Genomic DNA, 26403 nt, shown 5'->3' on the forward strand with positions numbered 1-26403 from the left:
ACTTATCAATTTCCATTTTGGACATTACTTGCACGATACATTAATGCAACGGTCTGGCATCGCCTCCCCAACCCTTTCCATCCCCACCCACGGGTAGTCTTTTGCTCCTATAACTAAAGGAGAATCTATCATCATGGCAGATGAGAGGGGGGCGGTCCCTTACAAGCTTAATTAAAGTGCCCCCGGCCCCAGCAGCGCCTATTTCTCCCCCTATTAATTTCTAGTTATAATATCATATGATATGTCTACTCATCTATACACTAGCGCAGATCCATGGGGGAGCTGGGCCGGCCCCTGCATGGATAAAATGTGATAGGCCCAAAAAGGGGCGGGCGGGGTACGTGGCTCTTTCATTAAAAAAATACTAGCAATATATATTTTGTATTTTTAAAAGTCATTACTGGGTGAATAGATGTAAGAAATGGGGCAGTGTTGGTAATTGGCTTCACATAACATATATAAAGGTTGCATATGGTTGCTTTGTGTCATCGCACCCCCCCCCCTCTTTGGACGATCCTATAGGCCACTCCCTATACACAAAAAACACCCAAACGGGTCTTATTTGGTTGCCATGGCAGCAAGTACAGCAACAAGCGTATTCATGTTCGGCACCCTCAAATAAAAGGAAATGAAATAAAAATCACATTCTACATACGCTTTTATCAAAATTTGCTCTTTTCTGGGGGAAAAAGGTCTATATGTCATGGCAACGGGTCATTCGCAACATTATTATTTATCATTGTATTATAGCATCACCAAGACAACATCAATATTTCTCATTTTAGTGAAATCATCATGCAAAATATTTTCTATAATTTGTTTTCAAAATTAAATGACTGGGTCAAACCTTACGCATATGTACAGAATGTATTTTAGGTAATTTTAGGGGTATTTTCCACCATTACCTTGTTTATCATGTTATTTGGTTGCCATGACAAAGCATGGGATACATTTAGCAACAAACATAACTGTGGGGCACTTGCACCCCTACAAAAAAAATCCCCGTAGGAACGAAATACTATTTTTTCCAAAATGGGAAATTCCCTTGTTTTTTTTTTCCAAAATGAAATGTGCCGTTTTTCGAAATGAAATACCCTTAAGTATACATTTTAGATTAGAAAATCAATTTTTTTGGTAATTTTTTTTATCAGTTATATTGTTTAGTAAGGTACTCATCATTTATGGTTATAGAAAGGCTTAGAATATCCAGTTTTCAGGCTGGAATATTTTTAACTGGCGCTTCGCACTCGCATTATTCAATGTATCCTTCACTCTAAAAACAAATCAGTAAAAAATGACTAGTTAATAGGGTCAGCTGGGAGCAACTGTTATTCTAGTCATATTTGACTATTTTCTAGTCATATTTTACTAGAACAGAGTTATTTCTGACTAGAATATATGTCAGAAATGTGACTATCAGTGATTGCCATATCAGTTGCTCCCAGCTGACTACTGGTCTAGTCAATTTGACGGATCTGTTTTAAGAGTGTTATTCATGAGTCACTAAACGCAGTCCAGGTTCCTTTTCGATCTGGTCAGTATATTTCAGCTCGCACTTCGCGCTCGTGTTAATTCTTCAATTAGATGCACATCCTTTTAATGATTGCAAAAACTGCTCAGAATGTTTTATTTTCATTTCTTATTGATATGTCCAAAAGTTTGAGCTTGCGATTCACCCCGCGATTCACGCTCGCAGCACATCCCGAGGATGCTCTTTTAACAGTAATTGACCAAACCGCTCGCTTATTACAATCTCTCGCGAAAAATAAAGCCTATAACAGCCATTCTCAATTACTTTTTTTGAGGCGCCATATTTCTTGTTGAGAATCTGTAATGCGCCACTATCCATTACGCAAACCAGCAAAGTATTTTAAAAGGGGTCTAGAGGCCCTTGGTGGGGTCGAGGGGGCAGAGCCCCCAGAAGTTTTGGAATATTAGGCCTTTTAAATTGCCCAGAGGGGCTTTAATTAATATCAACATAATAAAATACGAATGCCAACAAACTACACCTTATATTTATTAAAAGAAAAATGATTAGTGACTTTTTCACAACATACCAATGAAACAACTAGTTCAGACTGTTCTGCACCAGATCTATTGGCTGAAGCAAGTGGCGTAATGAGGAAAAAGAAAATGAGGGGACTATATATGGCAGCTGAAGCAAAAATGTTGAACTTTTCAATACAAAAATCTATATTTTGACATAATATTAAGAAAATAATACAATATTCCACTCTTTCCCTTTCCTTTTCTCCTTCCCCCTTGTCCTTGAAACACTTGGGGGCCCCAATCCCAAACCCAATCTGTACGCCAGTGGTTGAATTTACAGTCCCTGATTTTCCATGGGCTGAAAATTAGGCGTTGCACTGCACTAACGCCAAACCCCCCCCCCCCCCTCTCTCTCTACAACTCGTGATAAACAAGAGTGCATACAGGCAATCGTGGCAGGCAATACATCGAGCATATTTCACTTTTACAACTTCGGATTTTAATCGGCTTCGGAAACAAAGTTTCTGCTTATTAAGTCCCTAATTCATTATCTTTTATGATCAGGATGTCCTTTGAATATCATATTATTTGATATTTAACTCTTAACCAAAACGTATACTCTGGAAATGCAAAATTATTCGCCGTAGAAATAGAAATCCTAGAAGCGGGGCTTTCGAATCACTTGTGTGGCACATAAACTTTGTACAGCATAGAATAAATAAAAAGAACACCATTATAGGGATTATCGAGTGCTAACATTGACAAAATTTGAGGAAATCAATAAGTACTTAAGTTTCAAGTAAAGATTTTTTGTTTTCTCTTTGTATTAAAATGATCACCACCTTTATCCTCATGTTATTGGTAGATACATTTTTTCTTCCCAATTTTTCCTTATTTTTTTTTAAACCGGCTCCCAAGCGCCACTCCACAAGGCTCGGTGCGCCACAAGTGGCACGCGCGCCACCATTTGAGAATCCCTGGCCTATATATCTTACCACAATCAGAAATCACTTCAAAAAAACTTTACCGTTCTTTACTCTACTTTGCTCCACTGCCCTTCTTTTTATGATTACACTTCGTAATCCAAACATTTTTTGGCGTTATTCCGAAGGTTCGTTATAGTCCGAAAACGAAATAAGGTTCGTTATTCTGAAGGTTCGATAATCCGAAAACGAAATTAGGTTCGTTGTTCCGAAGGTTCGTTAATCCGAAAACAAAATAAGGTTCGTTATTCCGAAGGTTCGATAATCCGAAAGTGAAATAGGGTTCGTTGTTCTGAAGGTTCGTTAATCCGAAAACGAAATAATGTTCTTTATTCCGAAGGTTCGTTTATTTGAAAAATGAAATAATCGTTGGCGAAGCAGGGAAAACCGGAAGGGCAAGTGTGGTGGATGGGGAGAAACACCGTTGCTGTTCAATATTATTGTTAAAGGACAAGTCCACCCCAACAAAAAGCTGATTTGAATAGAAAGAGTAAAATCAAACAAGCATAACACTGAAAATTTCATCCAAATCGGATATAAAATAAGAAAGTTATAATATTTTAAAGTTTCGCCTAATTTCTCAAAACAGTTATATGCACATCCTGTTCGGTATATATGCAAAAGAGGGGACCGATGACATCACCCACTAACTATTTATTTTGTATTTTATTATATGAAATATGAAATATTTTGATTTTCTTGTCATTGTCATGTGAAACAAAGTTTCATTCCTCCCTGAACACATGGAATTCCATTATTTTAACATTTTGTGGTTCAAGCAAGGGTGTCCTAAAATTATTGTCAAATTCGTGAAAATTGAAATATTGTATAATTCAAACAATAAAAAACAAAAGAAATAGTGAGTGAGTGACATCATCAACTTTCGAATTTGCATATCACTGAGTTGAGCATAGAACTGTTTTGTGAAAAATAAGCGAAACTTTAAAATGTCATAACTTTCTTATTTTACATCCGATTTTGATGAAGTTTTCGGCGTTATTCATGTTTGATTTTTCTCTATTTATTTAAATCAACTTTTTTTCTGTGGTGGACTTGACCTTTAAGAGGATGGGGAGGCAAGGGCAGTGGAACGAATTTTCGTTTGGGGGGGGGGGGCAAAGCCAAAAATGGCACTCATATGTAAAAATGGGCATTTTGGTGATATTTTCACCATGAGATTATCATCTGCGTGAAGTCAACGGTGTGTCTTACAGTAATTAAGTAGAGCAAAGCCTTTTTGAAGTGATTTCTGATTATGATAAGACTATATATCTATGCTTTATTTTTCGCGAGAGAGTGTAACTATCATAGTGAGGGGTTTGGAAAAAAATTCGAAGCTGAAATTGTAAAACTGGTTTTTTGGTCAATTACCGTTAAAGATCAAGTCTACCCCAACAAAAAGTTGTTCTGAATAAAAAGGGGAAAAAAATCCAACAAGCATAACTCAAAATATATCATATGTAAAATAAGAAAGTTATGACATTTTTACATTTCACAAAACAGTCATATGCACATTCTGGTTTTTATGCAAATGAGGGGACTAATAATGTCATCCATTCACTATTTTTTTGTATTTTATAATATGAAATACCCAGTATTCCAATTTGCTGCTCATGGTCATGTGAAAGAAAGTTTTATTCCTCTCTGAACATGTGGAATTACCACTGTTTTTTGCATTTTATGCTTCCGTCAAGTTGGTCCCTATTGCCAAATTTGTGAAATTTAAATTAAGTGTAATTAAAAAAAAAATAAAACTCAAAAGAAATAATGAGTAGGGACATCTTCGACTCTCTCATTTGCATGTCACTGAGTTGTGCATATCACTTTTTTGTGAAAAATAAGCGAAACTTTAAAATGTCATAACTTTCTTATTTTACATCCGATTTTGATGAAATTTTCAGTGTTATGCTAGTTTGATTTTTCTCTATTTATTCAAATCAACTTTTGCTGGGGTGGACTTGACCTTTAACAAACTCGTTTGGCTCACCTTGCATGGTGTTCCTTACCTCCATTGCTCTTTAATGCACGCCTGTCAATATTAACGCGTTCATTAAAAATTTGTGTCCCCCCTTCATCGCTTGCAATCCAACCGAACGAGGTTTTCCATCAATTTCGGCTTCTTTCAAAAGAGATGGATCTTATTGGCGGCTCTTTAAAAATGGTAAAAAACACTCGTTTAGGTCACTTTTCTATATACATGGTGTTCCTTACCATGATAAAGCACGGCCTCAACATGCTCAACAAGGTTATCAGGACAGTGATATTATGATGAGCGTACGTCGACGGCGGTATTCTACAATGGAGCTACTACGGAATTCACAATACCAGGAGCATATTACCTCAATCATGTAAAAAAAAAAAAGTCAGAAAAGGTACATTCAAACGTGATATTATAATGGTAGCATGAAAATTGTGCAACTGTACGGGACAATTAAAGTTATGAGGTCACGTTACTTTATTTGTTACTTATTATAGTTTTATTGGTATTATTACAAGCATAATCCCCGGGCATAATCACAATTTTTCATGTCTTTGGTAAAATTAATGGAATGAAATCGGGTAGCAAAAATGGACTAAAAGGGGATGGTAATTTGGCCTTATTATTCATATCATTTTCCCGGGTAGGTCACATTACTTCGTATATTACATGAACCACGTAAACATTTCAATAGCACAGTTATACCTATTCTTTACATATTTGTTTAACTTCTCTCATCTAACAGTAAATAAAAAAATCCTGCTTATCCGTATTTACATATTTACATCATTATTATTAGGGTTGAATGGAGTCACGAGGAATAGAGATATGATTTTAACACATTTCCCCATTGACGGTATGATTTAATTTTTTTAATACCAACAGCCTCAGTTTTACACTAAAATTAATCTAAATACGATGATTTCATCAAAGTATGCAAAGATGATATTACATTTTTATGAATTCTATAAACAAATCAATCGTAAATCATTAAGTGTTCCCAAGAGTTAGGCATCCACTCATTACTTATTCTTTCACAGCAAATGTATCTTCTTCCTGACGGTATTTAGAGTGACAAGCCATGTTCGGTCGTTCGGATGGATGTTTGAATCTGTAAGAAAAGAAAAAAAAAGATAGCAATTATTTCAATTTTGATATTTTAACAGACCACGTATCAAATAACATAACAATTCTGAACGACGAAAACAAGACATCTAAATAAGGGTTAAGACCATGCAGCCTGCCCCCGCCAGTAATTACGCCTCTGAGTGGATGTAAGCTTTACTCATAATCTTAATCTTCATTATGATTCCGACAGTAGGAGCGCATCCACGATTTTCCAAAGCAGGGGGAGAAAGCATTTTCTCAAGTAAAATTTGACATCCCCAAAAAAGGTTATCACTAAAAAAAAATTGTCATTGTCATTTTGTCTCGCGTAAAATTTGACAAGTAAAAAAAAAGATGGTCACTAAAAATGAAAGTCATTTTGTCCGCGTAATATTAATTTGGCAAGCCCCCCCCCCCAAAAAAAAAAAATCATTTTGTCCACGTAATATTTGGCAAGCCCCCCCAAACGGTTTTAACTAAAAATGCATGATCGAAGGCCATTTTGTTTCTCGTAAAATTCGTCAAGTAAAAAAAAAATTGTCACTAAAAAATGAAGGTCATTTTGTCCCACATAAAATTTGGCAAGCCCCCCCCCAAAAAAAAAAAAATGAAAAAAGGTTTTTACTAATAACGATCGAAGGTCATTTTGTCTCACGTAAAAATTTGACAAATAAAAAAAAAAGGTCACTAAAAAAGAAGGTCATTTTTTCCAGTGTCCAGCGTTATATTTCGCAAGCCCCCGACCCCCCCCCATAAAATGTTTGTCACTCAAAGTGATATATAGAAAGTCATATTGTTCCCCGTAAAATTTGACAAGCAAAAAAAAGGCAAAAAAAGAGAAAAGAATATGAATGATCGAAATAGCCCCATTACAAATATTGCTGTGATTCTCGAGGGGGGGGGGCACATAACTTTGTATGAACAACATATTTACATCCAAAATATTGATTATGAATCTCAAAAGGGCGAACAGGCCAGAAATGCTCACCCCCCCCCCGGATCCGCCACTGATTCCAATCTATAAATAATGACTTTTCTCTGCAATACTGTTACAGATGCTTTGAAATCAAGATACTGAAGATTGATATGCTGTAATATAAATTATGAACGTCTGACAAAAATATAACCAACCGATCACCTGACCGATCAGCTGACCAGGAATTACATCGGAGTTGATCAGTCGTCGTGCAGTGTTTGATTTGGAACGCCCAACGAGAATTCAAGAAAAATTTAAGACTGAAAATGTAAGTTTAACCTAAGTCCATTAAATTGAAAATAACGTAGAAGTTGAATTATGATGTTTAGAACTAATTTAAGCAAAAAATTTTACCATCCAATGTGTATTAAAGGCATATGCTAACGTAACCCAGAGAGCTCCCGCCCGCTGCGCGGGCGGGAGCTCTCTGGGTTAATGCTAACGTAACCCAGAGAGCTCCAGCCCGCGTAGCGGGCTGGAGCCCAGACGCGCAGTGTACAAACGGGCATTCAGGTGAGAGTACCGTGAAGTTTGGTCAATATCATTTACATAATACATAATTTAAACAGAAATTAAGCACTTACCACGATTGTATGGATGATAGTCTAACGAGTGGCAGTTTCCTGACATCGAGGCACAGACTGGAACCTCAAAAAACGATCAGTTCTGTCGCGGTAGCTCTCCTCTTTCAGAATTCAACACAAAATGGCCGATCGAGACCGAGGCTAGTATAGCACTAGCGCATATAGACTTTGTCAAATTCGCGCATGCGCCCTACACCCTCTCGAACGGCCATTTTGCTATGAATTTTGAAAGAAGGAGAGCCACCGCGACAGAACTGATCGTTTTTTGAGGTTCCAGTCTGTGCCTCGATGTCAGGAAACTGCCACTCGTTAGACTATCATCCATACAATCGTGGTAAGTGCTTAATTTCTGTTTAAATTATGTATTATGTAAATGATATTGACCAAACTTCACGGTACTCTCACCTGAATGCCCGTTTGTACACTGCGCGTCTGGGCTCCAGCCCGCTACGCGGGCTGGAGCTCTCTGGGTTAATGCTAACGTTGTAAAGTTAGACATGTATAATATAATTGTATTGTAATTTAAAAAATATCAAAGGAGAGTCCGAGAGATGAAATATGTACATGAATGCCTTTCTGTCAACCTAAAAACTCTAAAACAAAAACAAAAAATAAAAAGAAATCCTTTCAATATACGTTATAATTGATGGTTTTGTGTAATTTCTATCGTGCCGATGATAATAGAACACATAAGTGTATGGATGAAATTAAGATGGTATTTCCCAATTCCGGTCACTTTATATTTCACTTTTTTGAAGCACTTAACAATGATTTTCGGACGCGATTTTTTCTGGGCTTCATTTTTTTACATATCACAGGTGCAGGTGACAAGTGGGACCTCGCAGCTCAGATTTTTTAAAAGTCAAATCAATGTTTGCAAATAAGTTTAAGGCGTACATTTGCCAAACAGAGTCAGAGACAGAGTCCTTGGACTTGGTTGCAAAAAACGGCAATGACCAACCGGTTGTACCGGTACGCCGTACGGTACAGTATGTCGCCTATTACCTCGGGCGAAGTTCGTGCAGGCTCCACTTCACTACCGCTACACTAGTACACTACGCTCCACCTACCCGAACTTCGGGACCGTGAACCATTTTGGATATACCAAAACGAAAGATATAATAGCTTAATAATATCTTACTCTACAATGCTCTACACCCGTATTCACTCCTTGTCCACCCGGGGGGCACTCACACTAGTACGAGGTTAGTATATATATATACTAACCTCGTACACCGAACCGTGTTTGACCCTTGATTTCGAAGTAGTCGGCAAACATCGCTTCATTGCTGAAGTAATATTTGCCGAAACTCCTTCTCGCTACTCACCGGGGCTCTTTCCGGTAAGTAGCAATACATTAAAAATTAAAAATGTAATTTTAATTTAATAATCGGTCAAAAAGAGCAAATTTTGCTTACCTCGACCTGGAAAGTAACTTCGCTTGTCTCTTCTACGGAAATACAAGGAGGCCCGTTGGTGGCGCTAATAAATTTCACAACCTTGATTCAGCTCCTCGGTAATTTTATAACTGTGTCTTAATTCTTTGAATGCGCAATTCTTATGATTAATTTACTAATTATGGGCACCAATAAATGAAATACCTTCAAAAACATAATTCAAGATTATTATTGGCGATGATAACACTTTTCTGCAATTAATTTAAAACGATGACTAATAAAGAAAAATTGAAAAAAATACACATGCCTGGAACGAAACCAGCAGTACAGGCTTTAACGAACATCAATAATACGGTATACCAAAGTCTTTACAATGAAAAGATTGGACACTTCACGGACTTTGTGTAATGACCTGCGTCAATTTGCGTGTAAAATAGTGTAGGTGCCTAGTCTTTCCCTTGTCGTGTCTTTGATATGAATATAAATCGCGCGCCCTCTTTAGACGAAAATTGATATCGGCGCTGACCAAAAAGATTTCACGGAGATAAAAATTGGTCAGTGTGTGTGTGTGTGTATTTGAGTTTTGTCAGACGTGTATCAATCAGATATGATTATTTACGTCTGGGACCGACCTTTAACGTCGCAATCCGAAAGACGTGACCAGGGCTCGAACCCCTGCATCAATTTGTAACTTCCTCACAGCGCCAATTAATGTTGTAAATCGGATCAAAAATCAGATCGAAAATCGGATCGGCAGCTAAGCTTCTAAAATCGAAATCGAATCGAAAATCGAATCGGCGATGTTTAAAAACAAAGGAATACATCAAAATGTTGTTCGCGGTCGCGCGCATCTTCCTGACACAGTCACAAAGACGAATGCATTGGAATGGAAGTCGCCAACATGCGCGATCGTTTGGAACATGTTTTAAAGCCAGGGGTTTTGAGGTGTTATTGCTTTAAAATAAACTGAGTGATTTTTATTAGAAAGATAAACGAAAGACGCATCTTCCGAGCAAAGGCGCAAAGGAAAATAAAATGAAAATATTTCTCATAGATCACAGGTTAATGAACGATCGGCGGGACATCTTTTAGAAGTATTTTTAGGTGCTAGCGATTTAGAATTATTGGAATGATCTCTTACGACGCATCATCTTAAAGTCGCAAGTGCAATTAAAATGAAGTAGACGACGCAAGCACACACGATGATTTGAAATATGTTATTAAAATGTTTTAGGTAGCTAGCGTTTTCAAATCAATTTGAAGTTCACGGCGGGGTCCGCTATCACCACGAGGTTGAAGAGAAGATGTCTATCATCATAAAGGGGGTAAGAGAGTAGCGCAGTGAGCTCCGTCAGTAGCACGATCTTTAAAAGTTCACGGCGGGGTCCGCTATCACCACGAGGTTGAAAATAAAATGTAAATCATCATAAACGATGTAAGAGAGTAACGCAATGAGCTCCGTCAATAGTACGACCTTTCAAAGTTCACGGCGGCATCCGCTATCACCACGAGGTTGAAAATAAAATGTATATCATCATAAACGATGTAAGAGAGTAACGCAATAAGCTCCGTCAATAGTACAGTCTTTAAAAGTTTCTGGCGGGGTCCGCTATCACCACGAGGTTGAAGAGAAGATTTATATCATTATAAACGATGTAAGAGATTGGCGCAGTGAGCTCCGTCGGTAATACGACCTTTCAAAGTTCACGGCGGCTTCCGCTATCACCACGAGGTTGAAAATAAAATGAATATCATCATAAACGATGTAAGAGAGTAACGCAATAAGCTCCGTCAGTAGCACGATCTTTAAAAGTTCACGGCGGGGTCCGCTATCACCACGAGGTTGAAAATAAAATGTGAATCATCATAAACGATGTAAGAGAGTAACGCAATGAGCTCCGTCAATAGTACGACCTTTCAAAGTTCACGGCGGCATCCGCTATCACCACGAGGTTGAAAATAAAATGTATATCATCATAAACGATGTAAGAGAGTAACGCAATAAGCTCCGTCAGTAGCACGATCTTTAAAAGTTCACGGCGGGGTCCGCTATCACCACGAGGTTGAAAATAAAATGTAAATCATCATAAACGATGTAAGAGAGTAACGCAATGAGCTCCGTCAATAGTACAGTCTTTAAAAGTTTCTGGCGGGGTCCGCTATCACCACGAGGTTGAAGAGAAGATTTATATCATTATAAACGATGTAAGAGAGTAGCGCAGTGAGCTCCGTCGGTAATACGACCTTTCAAAGTTCACGGCGGCTTCCGCTATCACCACGAGGTTGAAAATAAAATGAATATCATCATAAACGATGTAAGAGAGTAACGCAATAAGCTCCGTCAGTAGCACGATCTTTAAAAGTTCACGGCGGGGTCCGCTATCACCACGAGGTTGAAAATAAAATGTAAATCATCATAAACGATGTAAGAGAGTAACGCAATGAGCTCCGTCAATAGTACGACCTTTCAAAGTTCACGGCGGCATCCGCTATCACCACGAGGTTGAAAATAAAATGTAAATCATCATAAACGATGTAAGAGAGTAACGCAATGAGCTCCGTCAATAGTACGACCTTTCAAAGTTCATGGCGGCATCCGCTATCACCACGAGGTTGAAAATAAAATGTATATCATCATAAACGATGTAAGAGAGTAACGCAATAAGCTCCGTCAGTAGCACGATCTTTAAAAGTTCACGGCGGGGTCCGCTATCACCACGAGGTTGAAAATAAAATGTAAATCATCATAAACGATGTAAGAGAGTAACGCAATGAGCTCCGTCAATAGTACAGTCTTTAAAAGTTTCTGGCGGGGTCCGCTATCACCACGAGGTTGAAGAGAAGATTTATATCATTATAAACGATGTAAGAGAGTAGCGCAGTGAGCTCCGTCGGTAATACGACCTTTCAAAGTTCACGGCGGCTTCCGCTATCACCACGAGGTTGAAAATAAAATGAATATCATCATAAACGATGTAAGAGAGTAACGCAATAAGCTCCGTCAGTAGCACGATCTTTAAAAGTTCACGGCGGGGTCCGCTATCACCACGAGGTTGAAAATAAAATGTAAATCATCATAAACGATGTTAGAGAGTAACGCAATGAGCTCCGTCAATAGTACGACCTTTCAAAGTTCACGGCGGCATCCGCTATCACCACGAGGTTGAAAATAAAATGTATATCATTATAAACGATGTAAGAGAGTAACGCAATAAGCTCCGTCAGTAGCACGATCTTTAAAAGTTCACGGCGGGGTCCGCTATCACCACGAGGTTGAAAATAAAATGAAAAATCATCATAAACGATGTAAGAGAGTAACGCAATGAGCTCCGTCAATAGTACGACCTTTCAAAGTTCACGGCGGCATCCGCTATCACCACGAGGTTGAAAATAAAATGTATATCATCATAAACGATGTAAGAGAGTAACGCAATAAGCTCCGTCAATAGTACAGTCTTTAAAAGTTTCTGGCGGGGTCCGCTATCACCACGAGGTTGAAGAGAAGATTTATATCATTATAAACGTTGTAAGAGAGTAGCGCAGTGAGCTCCGTCGGTAATACGACCTTTCAAAGTTCACGGCGGCTTCCGCTATCACCACGAGGTTGAAAATAAAATGAATATCATCATAAACGATGTAAGAGAGCAACGCAATAAGCTCCGTCAATAGTACAGTCTTTAAAAGTTAATGGCGGGGTCCGCTATCACCACGAGGTTGAAGAGAAGATTTATATCATTATAAAGGGGGTAAGAGAGTAGCGCAGTGAGCTCCGTCGGTAATACGACCTTTCAAAGTTCACGACGGCATCCGCTATCACCACGAGGTTGAAAATAAAATGTATATAATCATAAACGATGTAAGAGAGTAACGCAGTGAGCTCCGTCGGTAATACGACCTTTCAAAGTTCACGGCGGCATCCGCTATCACCATGAGTTGGAAGAGAAGATATCTATCCCCTTAAACATTGCCATAGATAATACCGCGACTTTCTCCCTGAATAATGCGACCTCTAAATAGCTAGCACCTCAAAAACAATCTTGAAATATGTTCTGAGCGATCACGCACTGTAACCAGATCTACGCCGATTTTTTATTTTCGATTTTTTCCTTCAAGGGGCATGATCGAAGATCGGCAAGTGATTGCCGATTGTGGTGAAATCGAATGGAATCGGTTGCCGATTGCAAAATCGGTTACAAGCTTAGCGCCAATATGTTATTATGTTTGATGTGTATTGTGAAATGTCGCCCTCTGCGAGGGATGGTGTCTTATCGGCCCTTACGATGGCCGCGCACTGTAAATGAGGTTTGCCCCTAAGTTAGGTTAGTAAAAGTGTTATATAAAAAAAAAAAAAAAAAAAAAAAAAAAAAAAAAAAAAACATGACAACATATGAACTGGTATTCTTATGCTCATCATACTGATATGGACAGTATATACTCCAGTCTTCTTTGTTTCCTTGTTTCCTGTTATGCTTTTGTCTCTTTTCTCTTTGCCTTTTTTTGTGATGTGATTTGTGCATGTTTTTGATTCAGTATATTTTTAGCCTTTGCTGATATTTGTATATATATAATGTACCAGTGGACCATATTATCATTGTTTTGATATTGCTAAATAAATTGTATCCCTTTGACAATATTGGGTACCATACAGTTTTTTAGGTGTCAGATTGTTTCCTTTTACATATAATTTTTATGACTAAAAGTTATTGATTACATGTTCATTTTGGTAATTTCCATCTTAGTGATGAGTTGGTAATCCGATATTTATAATTAATTTTCATTTTTAAATTACATGTATTCATGTCATACTGGTTTTTATTAAATGTTGAGATATTATAATCAGGATGTATAGTGTGAGCCTGAATGCCCTTTTTTATCAGCTATTTTAGGTTAGTAATCTTTTGGCACTTCATGAATACATCTTTTACTTTCCATAGTTTATGGTAGTCTGCTTTTAGTTTGTCATGTTTTGTTGGTTTGCCTTCAGACATTGCGCATTTCATAGCTGAGCTGTGGTGGCTGGATAGTGCCCATTGAACCTACACCTATTTATTTTACTACTGGAACAATTTGTACACGTTCATGTTTTTCTACTTTACCTATCCCAGTTTTTATTTGCTTTATGTGACCCATTGCCTATTTGTTTTACATTTTGTTTAGTGTTTGCTATTAATACTTTTGTGCAAAGACTGTCTTTTGCTTAGCAAGACTTGTGGGCCTCCATATCCTTACATGTTCTTACAGTTGGAAAATGTATCATTGGATTGTTTATGTGCTTACTATGATAGGATTGTTTGTCTTCAGTATGCAAGGCAGTGATGTTATTCATTTGCATTTATATTTCGCATGAATCACAACAAAAATGTAAGTTGCATTTTACATTTTTCAGTATTTGCACATTTATGTATCTATTGTTGCATGGGCTCAAAAGTGTCCACAATGATTGTACTTATGAATGTATTGCGTATTGCTATGCCCTTTTAGTTTTATAGCATATGCAGTGTCCACAGTGATTGTGTTTACGGATGTATTTTATTTAGTAATGCCTTTTTTAGCTTTTATCCTAAGTCATGCTTTAACTGTTTGTTTTATAGTGTGTGTTGACAATATTGATGTTGCTACATGAATTTGACTGTTTTACAGGTTTTTGTCTCACCTGCATAGCAGAGTGAGACTATAGGCGCCGCTTTTCCGACGGCGGCGGCGGCGGCGACGGCGGCGGCGGCGGCGACGGCGGCGGCGGCGGCGGCGTCAACACCAAATCTTAACCTGAGGTTAAGTTTTTGAAATGACAGCATAACTTAGAAAGTATATGGACCTAGTTCATGAAACTTGGCCATAAGGTTAATCAAGTATTACTGAACATCCTGCCTGAGTTTCATGTCACATGACCAAGGTCAAAGGTCATTTAGGGTCAATGAACTTAGACCATGTTGGGGGAATCAACATCAAAATCTTAACCTAAGGTTAAGTTTTTGAAATTTCATCATAACTTAGAAAATATATGGACCTAGTTCATGAAACTTATACATAAGGTTAATCAAGTATCACTGAACATCCTGCTTGAGTTTCACATCACATGACCAAGGTCAAAGGTCATTTAGGGTCAATGAACTTTGGCCGAATTGGGGGTATCTGTTGAATTACCATCATAACTTTGAAAGTTTATGGATCTGATTCATGAAACTTGGACATAATAGTAATCAAGTATTACTGAACATCCTGTGCAAGTTTCAGGTCACATGATCAAGGTCAAAGGTCATTTAGGGTCAATGAACTTTGGCCAAATTGGGGTATTTGTTGAATTACAGCCATAAATTTGAAAGTGTGTTGGTCTAGTTCATAAAACTTGGACATAATAGTAATCAAGTATTACTGAACATCCTGTGCGAGTTTCAGGTCACATGATCAAGGTCAAAGGTCATGTAAGGTCAAAGAACTTTGGCCATGTTGGGGGTATTTGTTGAATTGCCATCATATCTCTATAAGTGTATTGGTCTAGTTCATAAAACGTGGAAATAAGAGTAACCAAGTATCACTGAACATCTTGTGCGAGTTATAGTAGTTTTCAAAATCAGCACTGCTGCTATATTGAATCGCGTGATGCAGGTGAGACGGCCAGAGGCATTCCACTTGTTAGCTTTTTAGCATACATAGGGATGTTTTCACGGCTATTAGAGTTTTTCCCCCTTTTTGGTTGGCTTGATATACATTAGGTCATGTTGATTGACTATTAAATTTTTGGTGTGTGTTTTGCCTACAGATTGAAGGGTAGATGAGATGTTGGTTATTCATTTTGTGTGTTTTGCCTACAGATAGAAGGGTAGATAAGATCTTGGTTATTTATCTATTTACGCATGTTGTACATGTTGTATAATGGTTAAAGGTACATTATGCCTTTTACTTAGTTTTATGTAGTAACCATGGTAATGGCCAATACTTTGTATTGATACTGATCTGTTAACTTACTTTGATTAATATGTGATACCTTCCTTGCAGGTCTACCGGTATGTTTTCCGGAATCCATGGTTTGACGAGATAACTACAGATATAGTTATTTACCATTTTTAAAGAGTGAATTGATTTTGTTGTTTAGATAGTAATTGTCCCCCAAGCCATTTGGTTTGAGGTTGACTTAATTCAAATGGAAAGATAGAGAAAAGTGGTTGCGCCAATATGTTATTATGTTTGATGTGTATTGTGAAATGTCGCCCTCTGCGAGGGATGGTGTCTTATCGGCCCTTACGATGGCCGCGCACTGTAAATGAGGTTTGCCCCTAAGTTGGGTTAGTAAAAGTGTTATTACTGTAACTGGTTTCCCATCTCCTTTGTTACTTAATGTCGCAGCTTGGATTACAGGCGCACGCCACAACGCCCAGTCAGCGTGGATATCAATTTTCGCCTAAAGAGGGCGCGCGATTTACATTCATATCAAAGACACGACAAGGGAAAGACTAGGCACCTACACTATTTTACACGCATATCGACGCAAGGCATTACGCGAAGTCCGTGAAGTGTCCAATCTTTTCATTGTATAGACTTTGGTATACCGTATTATTGACGTTTGTTAAAGCTTGTACTGCTGGTTTCGTTCCAGGCATGTGTATTTTTTTCAATTTTTTTTTATTAGTCATCGTTTTAAATTAATTGCAAAAAAGTGTTATCATCGCCAATAGTAATCTTGAATTATGTTTTTGAAGGTATTTCATTTATTGGTGCCCATAATTAGTAAATTAATCATAAGAATTGCGCATTCAAAGAATTTAGACACAGTTATAAAATTACCGAGGAGCTGAATCAAGGTTGTGAATTTATTAGCGCCACCAACGGGCTTCCTTGTATTTCCGTAGAAAAGACAAACAAAGTCACTTGCTAGGCCGAGGTAAGCTAAATTTGCTCTTTTTGTAATGAAATTATTTCCAAATCATATGTATAATTTTTTAATGTATTGCTACTAACCGGAAAGAGCCCCGGTGCGTAGCGAGAAGGAGTTTCGGCAAATATTACTTCAGCAATGAAGCGATGTTTGCCGACTACTTCGAAATCCAGGGTCAAACACGGTCCCTTGTACGAGGTTAGTACCATATTACTATATACTATTACTAACCTCGTATTAGTGTGAGTGCCCGGGGGGGGGGGGGGGGGGGGGTCACTCTCCACCCGTGTCCGACAACCTCAGAAATGCACCCTAAACGGCGTAACTACATTTGCAACCCTAAACGGCGTAACCCATGAGAAAAGCCACCCTAAGTGGCGTGAACAGGGAAATCCCCTAATTTGATACCCTAAGTGGCGTAAACATAAAAATCGATTAATGTTGTGGGCGTGTGGGTAACGCGTGCTGCCTAGTATAGAGCCAGGTGTAAGATCAGAGACTATCTAGAACTGTACGGGGGTAACTCTCATCAGATCCATGCTCTAAGTGCTGCGCTGGCCGCGCCGGCGTGTGGGAGGATTATTTTGCATCCCTTAAAATCGCCTTTCATGGTGTTTATGTCTGCTCCCGGGTCTCCTCAAATATGTCCAAATTTGCACCCCTAAATGGCGTAATTTTCATAACCAAAATAGCAACCCTTAACGGCGTGAAGAGAGAAAGAAAAGGCTACCCTTATCGGCGATTTACGAGCGAATGGTGCTGAAATGCAACCCTTTTTGCCAAAGACGTCGACGCCGCCCGAGTGCCTGAAACGGGACCCTTTTCGATGCTTTTTCTGGACGCGGGTGCGTAGCAGGCCATGTGGAGAGTGACCCCCCGGGCGTGTCCATCCTCCGGTTATCCTCAAAATTGGTGATTTTGGGCCGGTATCAAATTCCTCACACGTATTATTCACGGCCGATTTCAAAACATTGTATGCAACGTAGAGGGCAGCAACACACATCAGTGTTGCTATAGTATTAGGAAGGTCCACTCGATACGCGCATACAATGTTTTGAAATCGGCCGTGAATAATGTGTTTGAGGAATTTGATACTGGCCCAAAATCACCAATTTTGAGGATAACCGGAGGATGGACACGGAGTGAAATACGGTTGTAGAGTAAGATATTAAGCTATTTTATATATTTCGTTATATTTTTTTTCTGTAATTTTTGTCTCACCTGCATAGCAGAGTGAGACTATAGGCGCCGCTTTTCCGACGGCGACGGCGGCGGCGACGGCGACGGCGACGGCGGCGTCAACACCAAATCTTAACCTGAGGTTAAGTTTTTGAAATGACAGCATAACTTAGAAAGTATATGGACCTAGTTCATGCAACTTGGCCATAAGGTTAATCAAGTATTACTGAACATCCTGCCTGAGTTTCATGTCACATGACCAAGGTCAAAGGTCATTTAGGGTCAATGAACTTAGACCATGTTGGGGGAATCAACATCAAAATCTTAACCTAAGGTTAAGTTTTTGAAATGTCATCATAACTTAGAAAATATATGGACCTAGTTCATGAAACTTATACATAAGGTTAATCAAGTATCACTGAACATCCTGCATGAGTTTCACGTCACATAACCAAGGTCAAAGGTCATTTAGGGTCAATGAACTTTGGCCGAATTGGGGGTATCTGTTGAATTACCATCATAACTTTGAAAGTTTATGGATCTGATTCATGAAACTTGGACATAATAGTAATCAAGTATTACTGAACATCCTGTGCAAGTTTCAGGTCACATGATCAAGGTCAAAGGTCATTTAGGGTCAATGAACTTTGGCCAAATTGGGGTATTTGTAGAATTACAGCCATAAATTTGAAAGTGTGTTGGTCTAGTTCATAAAACTTGGACATAATAGTAATCAAGTATCACTGAACATCCTGTGCGAGTTTCAGGTCACATGATCAAGGTCAAAGGTCATGTAAGGTCAAAGAACTTTGGCCACGTTGGGGGTATTTGTTGAATTGCCATCATATCTCTATAAGTGTATTGGTCTAGTTCATAAAATTTGGAAATAAGAGTAACCAAGTATCACTGAACATCTTGTGCGAGTTATAGTAGTTTTCAAAATCTGCACTGCTGCTATATTGAATCGCGTGATGCAGGTGAGACGGCCAGAGGCATTCCACTTGTTACAATAAACCATCATTTCATCCCACCTTTGTCACTTGGTATATCCAAAATGGTTCATGGTCCCGAAGTTCGGGTAGGTGGAGCGTAGTGTAGCGGTAGTGAAGTGGAGCCTGCACGAACTTCGCCCGAGGTAGTCGCCTATATGTTTGGACCTCATTGGTACTAGGACTGATCGCACCTGTGACCTAGCTAACTGTTAGATGTTTAGGATGAGATAGTAGATCTCAACGTGAGGGGTTCGAGTCCCGCTCATGCCGAAACGCGTCTAACAAAAAATCTGATGCTATAGCGTTGTGTGTAAGCGTGCCTCACCACTGTATTCAGTGCAGGTGTGAATGCAGTTGGAAAACACTCCGTACATCGGAAAGGACGTAAATGTTGGTCCCATGTATAGGAGAGACACAACCTATGCACGTTAAAACCAATACACTATTCGTCAAAGAGAAGGGTGTTCACCCGGGGCCTGTTGCATGACGAGATGAGCGATACGTAGGAACGTCCTAGGACCATTCTTCCGAGTTAGGAAGATTGGCAACAAATCAGCGCTTTCCGTTTCACGAAGGCAATTTTGTCTTTCAAGTCCGCGACATCGTTTGATATCGATAATATCGGAAAAATAGTTAGTCTTCATCGTCACCTGAACCTTTTATTTCGGAATGACGACTTTTCATAAAATGGCGCATTATCGTGATCCAAGTCCCCGGTGACTCGGATCCACGGACAATTTTTCACAACGTAAAACATGTCCTACCTGTCTCTACCAACCTCGTAGTTGTGTGTTATACTTGTCTCTTTTCAGTCTCCACTTTATTGGCGTAATAAATCAGAATTTGCATCATTCTCTATTGCTTTAGTTCGTAAACTATTACTTTTCATATAAATAAATCAAGATTATATTCATCTTTTTATGTTTCTTGCAATATCAAATTTGCTTTATTTCGTCTACGTTTTTACTAAATAAATCAATAAGCCCTAACTTTATATCCTCTTCAGTCTCAATTGCTTTATTTCGTTGATTCCTTATTTACTAAATAAATCAGAACTGCATCTACTTCTTTTCAATCTCTATTGCTTTATTCCGTAAACTAGTACTTTTCATATAAATAAATCAGGATTATATTCATCTTTTTTTATGTTTCTCACAATATAAAATTTGCTTTATTTCGTCTACGTTTTTACTAAATAAATCAATAGGCCCTAGATCCCTTTTCAGTCTCCATTGCTTTATTTCGTTGATTCCTAATTTACTAAATAAATCAGGATTGCATCTACTTCTTTTTCAGTCCTTATAGCTTTATTTCGTCGTACTTTTTATGCTAAATAAATCTCTTTTCATATATATGTTTCTTATGATTTTGCTTTATTTCGTCTATCACGTTTTTACTAAATAAATCAAATTGCATCTCCCTCTTAACAGTCTCCATTGCTTTATTTCGTTAGGTAAAAAGAATGTCTGCATAATTACTCCTCGTGATCCAAGTCCCCCCTCTAAAATAAAAAGGCAATTAACTCCGTTGATATTCATCTACCCCTCATTTCCCTCCTCTTCAAAACCACTCTGCCACTTTTAGACAGTTTCCTAGAGATGATAAATGAATATTTTTGATAATAAGAATCATTAAAATCAATGAAAATCACATTAAAAACACTATTTAACTGTCTTATTACTCCTCGTGATCCGAGTCCCCTTCCCGTGTTAAGACTGTCCAATTTCTCATAGGAGGGGACTTGGATAACGAGGAGTACTATTACTCGTGATCCAAGTCCCCTCTCCTAAAAATACAAAACGGCAATTAACCCGTTGATATTCATCTACCCCTCATTTCCCTCCTCTTCAAAACCACTCTGCCACTTTTAGACAGTTTCCTAGAGATGATTAATGAATATTTTCGATAATAAGAATCATTAAAATCAATGAAAATCACATTAAAAACACTATTTAACTGTCTAATTACTCCTCGTGATCCGAGTCCCCTTCCCGTGTTAAGACTGTCCAATTTTTCATAGGAGGGGACTTGGATAACGAGGAGTACTATTACTTGTTATCCGAGTCCCCTCCTATGGGAAATTGGCAGTCTCAACACGGGAAGGGGACTCGGATCACGAGGAGTAATTAGACAGTTAAATAGTGTTTTTAATGTGATTAATTTTGTTTTATTTAGTGTTTTTGATCATTGTTTCATCAACTTGGAAGAATATACAGCCACAGGAGAGAAAAGAAAAAGACTATTATTGTCGTTTGAAAAAGTGTCCGAGTCATTTGTTATTGTGTCAATGGGAAAACGTGTGGTGGAAGGAAGTCCCCGTTCAGTGAGAAGCTTCGCACCGTTTCGCACCGCGAACAATAGATTTCTTTTGAAAATCTTCCAACCGTGGATTCCATTGAAAGTTTGCTGATATTTGAGGTGTGTCTCAAGTTTGTCCCCAGTGACTTGGATGACGATAAGGCCCATAAAATCATATATTTCAATAAAAGGGGATCAAATAATGTTTTATTTATTACTGATTGTAGAATTGATGTATGGAGCGTACTTTCAAGATTCACAAACATTACTGGATAAAATTGAAATTTTCATTATTTCCCTTATTTAGAACACGGTGTCCTTTTAGAGACACCTTTCATTGATATTTCAACGAAAGAGACCCTTGTCCGACATAAAAATTGATTTAACTAAGTAATTTCGACATTTTATTAGCTATATATACTGATTTTTTTTAGAATACATATATATAATGATGATTTTGCAAATTATGCGTTAATATGTTATCTGTTGAGGTAAAAATAGGGTTTGAATGGAGTAAACAAAATCAACAGTGTCTGATTGTATGAGACTAAAAAGGAAAATATGAGAGGCTGCGTGTGAAAAATCTAATTTATTTATTCTATTTGTCAGAAATAACGCAAGAAATACAAATGTGAGTGTTTAGAGTATAAACATACCTCAGTTGCATGATGAGTAACCGAAGACAAGGAAAATATGAAAATTGCTGCAAACATGTCCAAGTAGATAAAGTAGTGCTTTGCAGTGTGCAATCCGCAATAGAAAAAATACTATTTACAGAAATAATGCTAAATATTACAATGATCATAATTATAAACGTTGGTCATCTTTAAAGTTGATCACTTAATTTATGGAAGCTTATATAAGAATATAAGGTTTAAGAATATAAAAAATGTACATGTTCAACATTTCAAAGTTGAGGAGTAGAGACTACATTATTGCTTTAACATTACATAGGGGCCGAAAGGGTCCTACCTACCCTACCCTACGATTTAAAATGCGCCTCTCCGTATGGACTTTCCATAATTTTTCTTTCATGAACTAGCTTATCTTCATTTGTAATAATTGTGATGGATTCGTAAGCTATAGGCCTAATCTGTATCTTAAATTTAATTAGCTATTTTGTTACTGCAGATTTTTTGTTTTGTTTCACTGTTAGCCCAAGTTAGCCCAAATCCGACAATTAATTTTCATTGATTAAAATTAATCTAAGCAAAAAATCATTATAATGAAAATGAAATAAAAATTAATTAATGATTTACCATGTTTAACATTTTAGTTTTTTATCGTGTTGTTTTTTTGCTGAACGTTATAAACACGTTTTTTACCTTCATGTTGTTTAATTATCTTTAATGAGAAAGCATGAGGGGTCAGAGAGATAGTGCCGCCCATTTCGATATTTCAAAAAAAAATTAATGGAAATGGTGTGGGGATAGGATGGAGAATAAAAGAAAACATATTAAAAAAAATATTTGGGCCTACATTGGCCCCGGACATAATGCCCGGAGAAGTTAAAATGACATCTGTTTTTGGTCGTCTTGCCGTGCAAAAAGACAACCTGAAATTGATGACAACTAGCCCCCATATAAAAAATAACTTGGCGCCATCCCAGATAAAATGAATCAGTGTGCAACCCCAAGAAATGTTTAAAGGTGATATGTCAGTGTGGCTTGCCGTAAACGCATTTTCTCTCAATGCCGACGGTGGCGGGCGGTGTGCAAAGAAGATCATGCCTACGTAGGACATGTCTGGAGGTGTCTTTCCAAGGACCATTCTTCGTATCGCCCAAATCGGCTTTGTGAAACAGTTGAGCGATATCTCGTTCTTACTTAGAATGGTTCTACGAAAGACCCTTTCATGCAACAGGCCCCCGGTGTATTGCACCTGCCGGTCTCCGGTACTACAATACTGCAAGAATCTTCAGGATTGAAGGAGGCAGTCAGCGTAGCTTGAAACCTGGGGCCCGTTTCTCAACACATGGACAAGTTAGTCATATCTTTATCCACCAACCACGGAGATAGTTCCAATCTTACTAAACCTGTCTCTCGAAAGGCTTCCTAACTAGAATACCTTGATATCGATACTATCGGTAAAAAGAGCAGACGAGACGTAGCCTTAGTCACAAAATAGCATAATTTTCTAAAAGAAAAATTATGACAAAATTGCAAATATTGTGATGAATTGGGAAATAAATCAATTGCAGAGAAAATTAAATTCTGAATAATTCATTTCATGACTAAAAAATCACTTGTGGACATTGAGATGGGTACCCCCGGGATATCAAATTTTAATAGTTTACGAAAGTAAACCATAACGGTTTTCTTTGTAAAATGATGATAATTATATGGTCTTTTATGACTCCGAAAGTCATCAAAATTATAGTTTAACGAAACATTTTTAATAATTGATACCGAAATATACAAAATTTGACAAATTATATGCATAAATTAGAGATAGAATTTATCCAACTGTTAATAGAGGTCTGAAAACAACAAATACGAGTTCAGTTATGGATGGCCTGACGTGGTAGAATCTTTATCGATTAAATCATTTTACTTTTTCAAAATGAATGGTTTTGTGGCGATTTACCAACAGTTTTTTATAGTTTCTTTGTATTACAATTATCATTGAATGCATTATCCCACTTGTTTTGTGATGTATTTTCAACCTCTATGATTGATTACGTAAGATTATAATTTCAAAATATCTAGGCAATTTTGCATGTCATAGTCTACCCACGTGATGCCACTACGTCATGAAGAAAGAAGTAATGACAGGTTCGGAGGTGTCATAAATATTCAGTGAGGTTGTTGTACCCGATCTTGGTAAAGAGGGCTTCTTGAAACGGTTAGCGGACAAGTAACTCACTATCTCCGATTTAGTCAAGAAGTTAGACTTATGACGGTGTTGAGAAACGGGCCTCTGAAAACTTGAAACCTTGGAACCTTGGGGATCACTTTTGTATTCACTGGAGCACTAAAAAACTTGAATTTTGGGCATATTTTTGTGCAGGCCCTCTATTGATGGAAAGTAAAATTTCAAGAAAATTTTCATTTTTCAATCTCTATTATAGTCTATTTTCAATTCAGAAAAAAATGAAAGACTTAGAGTCTAGAGACTAGATCTAGGTCAATTTACTTGAAGTCTTAAGAACCAAATTATATGATCAGGAAATTAGTATTTTTGGTTACAAAAGTGACATTTTAATGAATTTTGAAAATGTGTGCTCAATAGATCTGCATTTAGATTCCCCACAGGCAGGGTGGTAGCAGTAAACAAGTGACACATGCGAGGTTAGTATAATATGCTATAGTCGCACAACGGCCAACGCATGTCATTTGCGGAGTTGTTTGACAATGGATTTTTATGTTTTCCTTCATCCTACATCCCACGAATGTGGGGTAGTAGAACACTCATAAACTGAAAATTGTAAACTCGATAACTTCAGTTTAACTTTACCTTTTAAAACCATACCACTCATCCTACGAATGAGGTTATAATAATAATAACCTTGTTCTCGGTAGCAGACTGTCCAATTGTGAAAATATACATTGCTCATCTTTCCCCCCATCCCTCGCCCAAAGCATCGCGAATTAATGCAAACTTGAATTAATGACACAGGGGTGGAGGAGCCGTGGTGTAGTGGTTCTGACTCTCGCCTTGTAAACAGAGGTTCGTGTGTTCAAATCCCACCACGGTCTGGCGTCCTTTGGCAAGGCGTTAATCCACACTTTGCCATTCTCGACCCAGGTGCTAAATGGGAACCCGGTAGGATGTGAAAGTCATTGTAGCTTGTCCAGTACTGTGTGCGCCTTACCGGCAACTGACTGGAATACTCCCCAGGGAGTGGAGGATGTGCACACATTGTGTGCGGGAATGACTGATTGAATCCGATGACCGGGGTAAGAATATATCTGTAAAGCGCTTAGACACGCCGTTCAGATGTATTAAGCGCTATATAAAAGCGGATTATTATTATTATTATTACAATGGGTAATAATTAAAACTGTTTTTGGATGGAAAGGCCATGTAAGTCATCGATATCATATATAAAAAATGAATAAAAACTCTCAGATTTCCCTACATGAAGCTCATCCATTTGTCTCGATTACGTCTATGGTGTTCAACAGTAACAAATTGAAAAAGAAAAAAGATCTCACGAAACCATAGAGGTTTATCAACCCATTTGGATCACTGACCTCTCAGGTTTGGACAAAACTTTGCTCGTTTCGTTAGCCTCAATCAAGACAAAGTCACAATTTTGTTTCGTATAGTCATAGATAACGTATGAAATTAAAAAAAATAAAGAAGAAAGTTAATTATTTCAACATAAAAAAGAATTTCTGTTATGGGACTCTTGATAAAGAAGCCCCTTGTTCTTTTCTGATTAATGAACCTGACGATAGAAACACTTTTTGACAAAAATAGACATTATGAATTATGACCGTGACAGACGTTAATTCAGAATAACGAACTTTACCTTGGGTCTTATCAGGGGTGAATTCAAGATTTTCCAAAGAGGGGGGCTTCTTTTACAGAAAAAATAGATTTATGTCACGAATAATTGGACAATTTAAAAAAGATCACTGCTTCTTTTTTCTTTTTATTTTAAATTTTATTTTATTGAATCCAAATTATTGGTAATCCAAACATAAAGGATTACCATCAAATGAAATTAACAATTTTTACAAATTATCCAACAAAGTGAATGCCAGACAAATATTTTCTATGGTTTTCAAGGGGGGAGGGGCATATGGGCCTGATGTGCCCCATCCTGGATAAATAAAAAGAAACTCAATAAAAAAAATGGAAATATGTTCTGTTTTATCACTTGAGTTCCTTATCCCTTTTCATTCTTTTCATATTTCTTTTTTCACCCATATTGATCCAGGGCGGTACAAAATGGAGGTTTGCAAAAGTGATATGATGATTGAAATGAACATTCAACAACAGTATGAAAAATAAATAAAAATGATGATATAAATAACTATCAGAGATGGATCGAGAGAAGCAACCCCCCCAAAAAAAAGAAATAAAAGCATCATATTTC

At 37.7% G+C, this 26403-nt stretch overlaps 1 protein-coding gene across 1 annotated transcript in view; it reads left to right on the plus strand.

Annotated features, from left to right (window-relative positions):
- The first annotated feature begins 7190 nt into the window (after positions 1-7190).
- The window catches only part of LOC129257017 (zinc finger protein 277-like), a 41689-nt gene continuing 22476 nt past the window's right edge, over positions 7191-26403 (plus strand). The window contains exon 1 of the mRNA XM_054895247.2: positions 7191-7301. The gene's annotated coding sequence lies outside the window, so the exon portion shown is untranslated. The remainder of the gene's footprint in view (positions 7302-26403) is intronic.

The sequence above is a fragment of the Lytechinus pictus genome, chromosome 3 (assembly GCF_037042905.1).
Source record: "Lytechinus pictus isolate F3 Inbred chromosome 3, Lp3.0, whole genome shotgun sequence".
Lineage (NCBI taxonomy): Eukaryota > Metazoa > Echinodermata > Echinoidea > Temnopleuroida > Toxopneustidae > Lytechinus > Lytechinus pictus.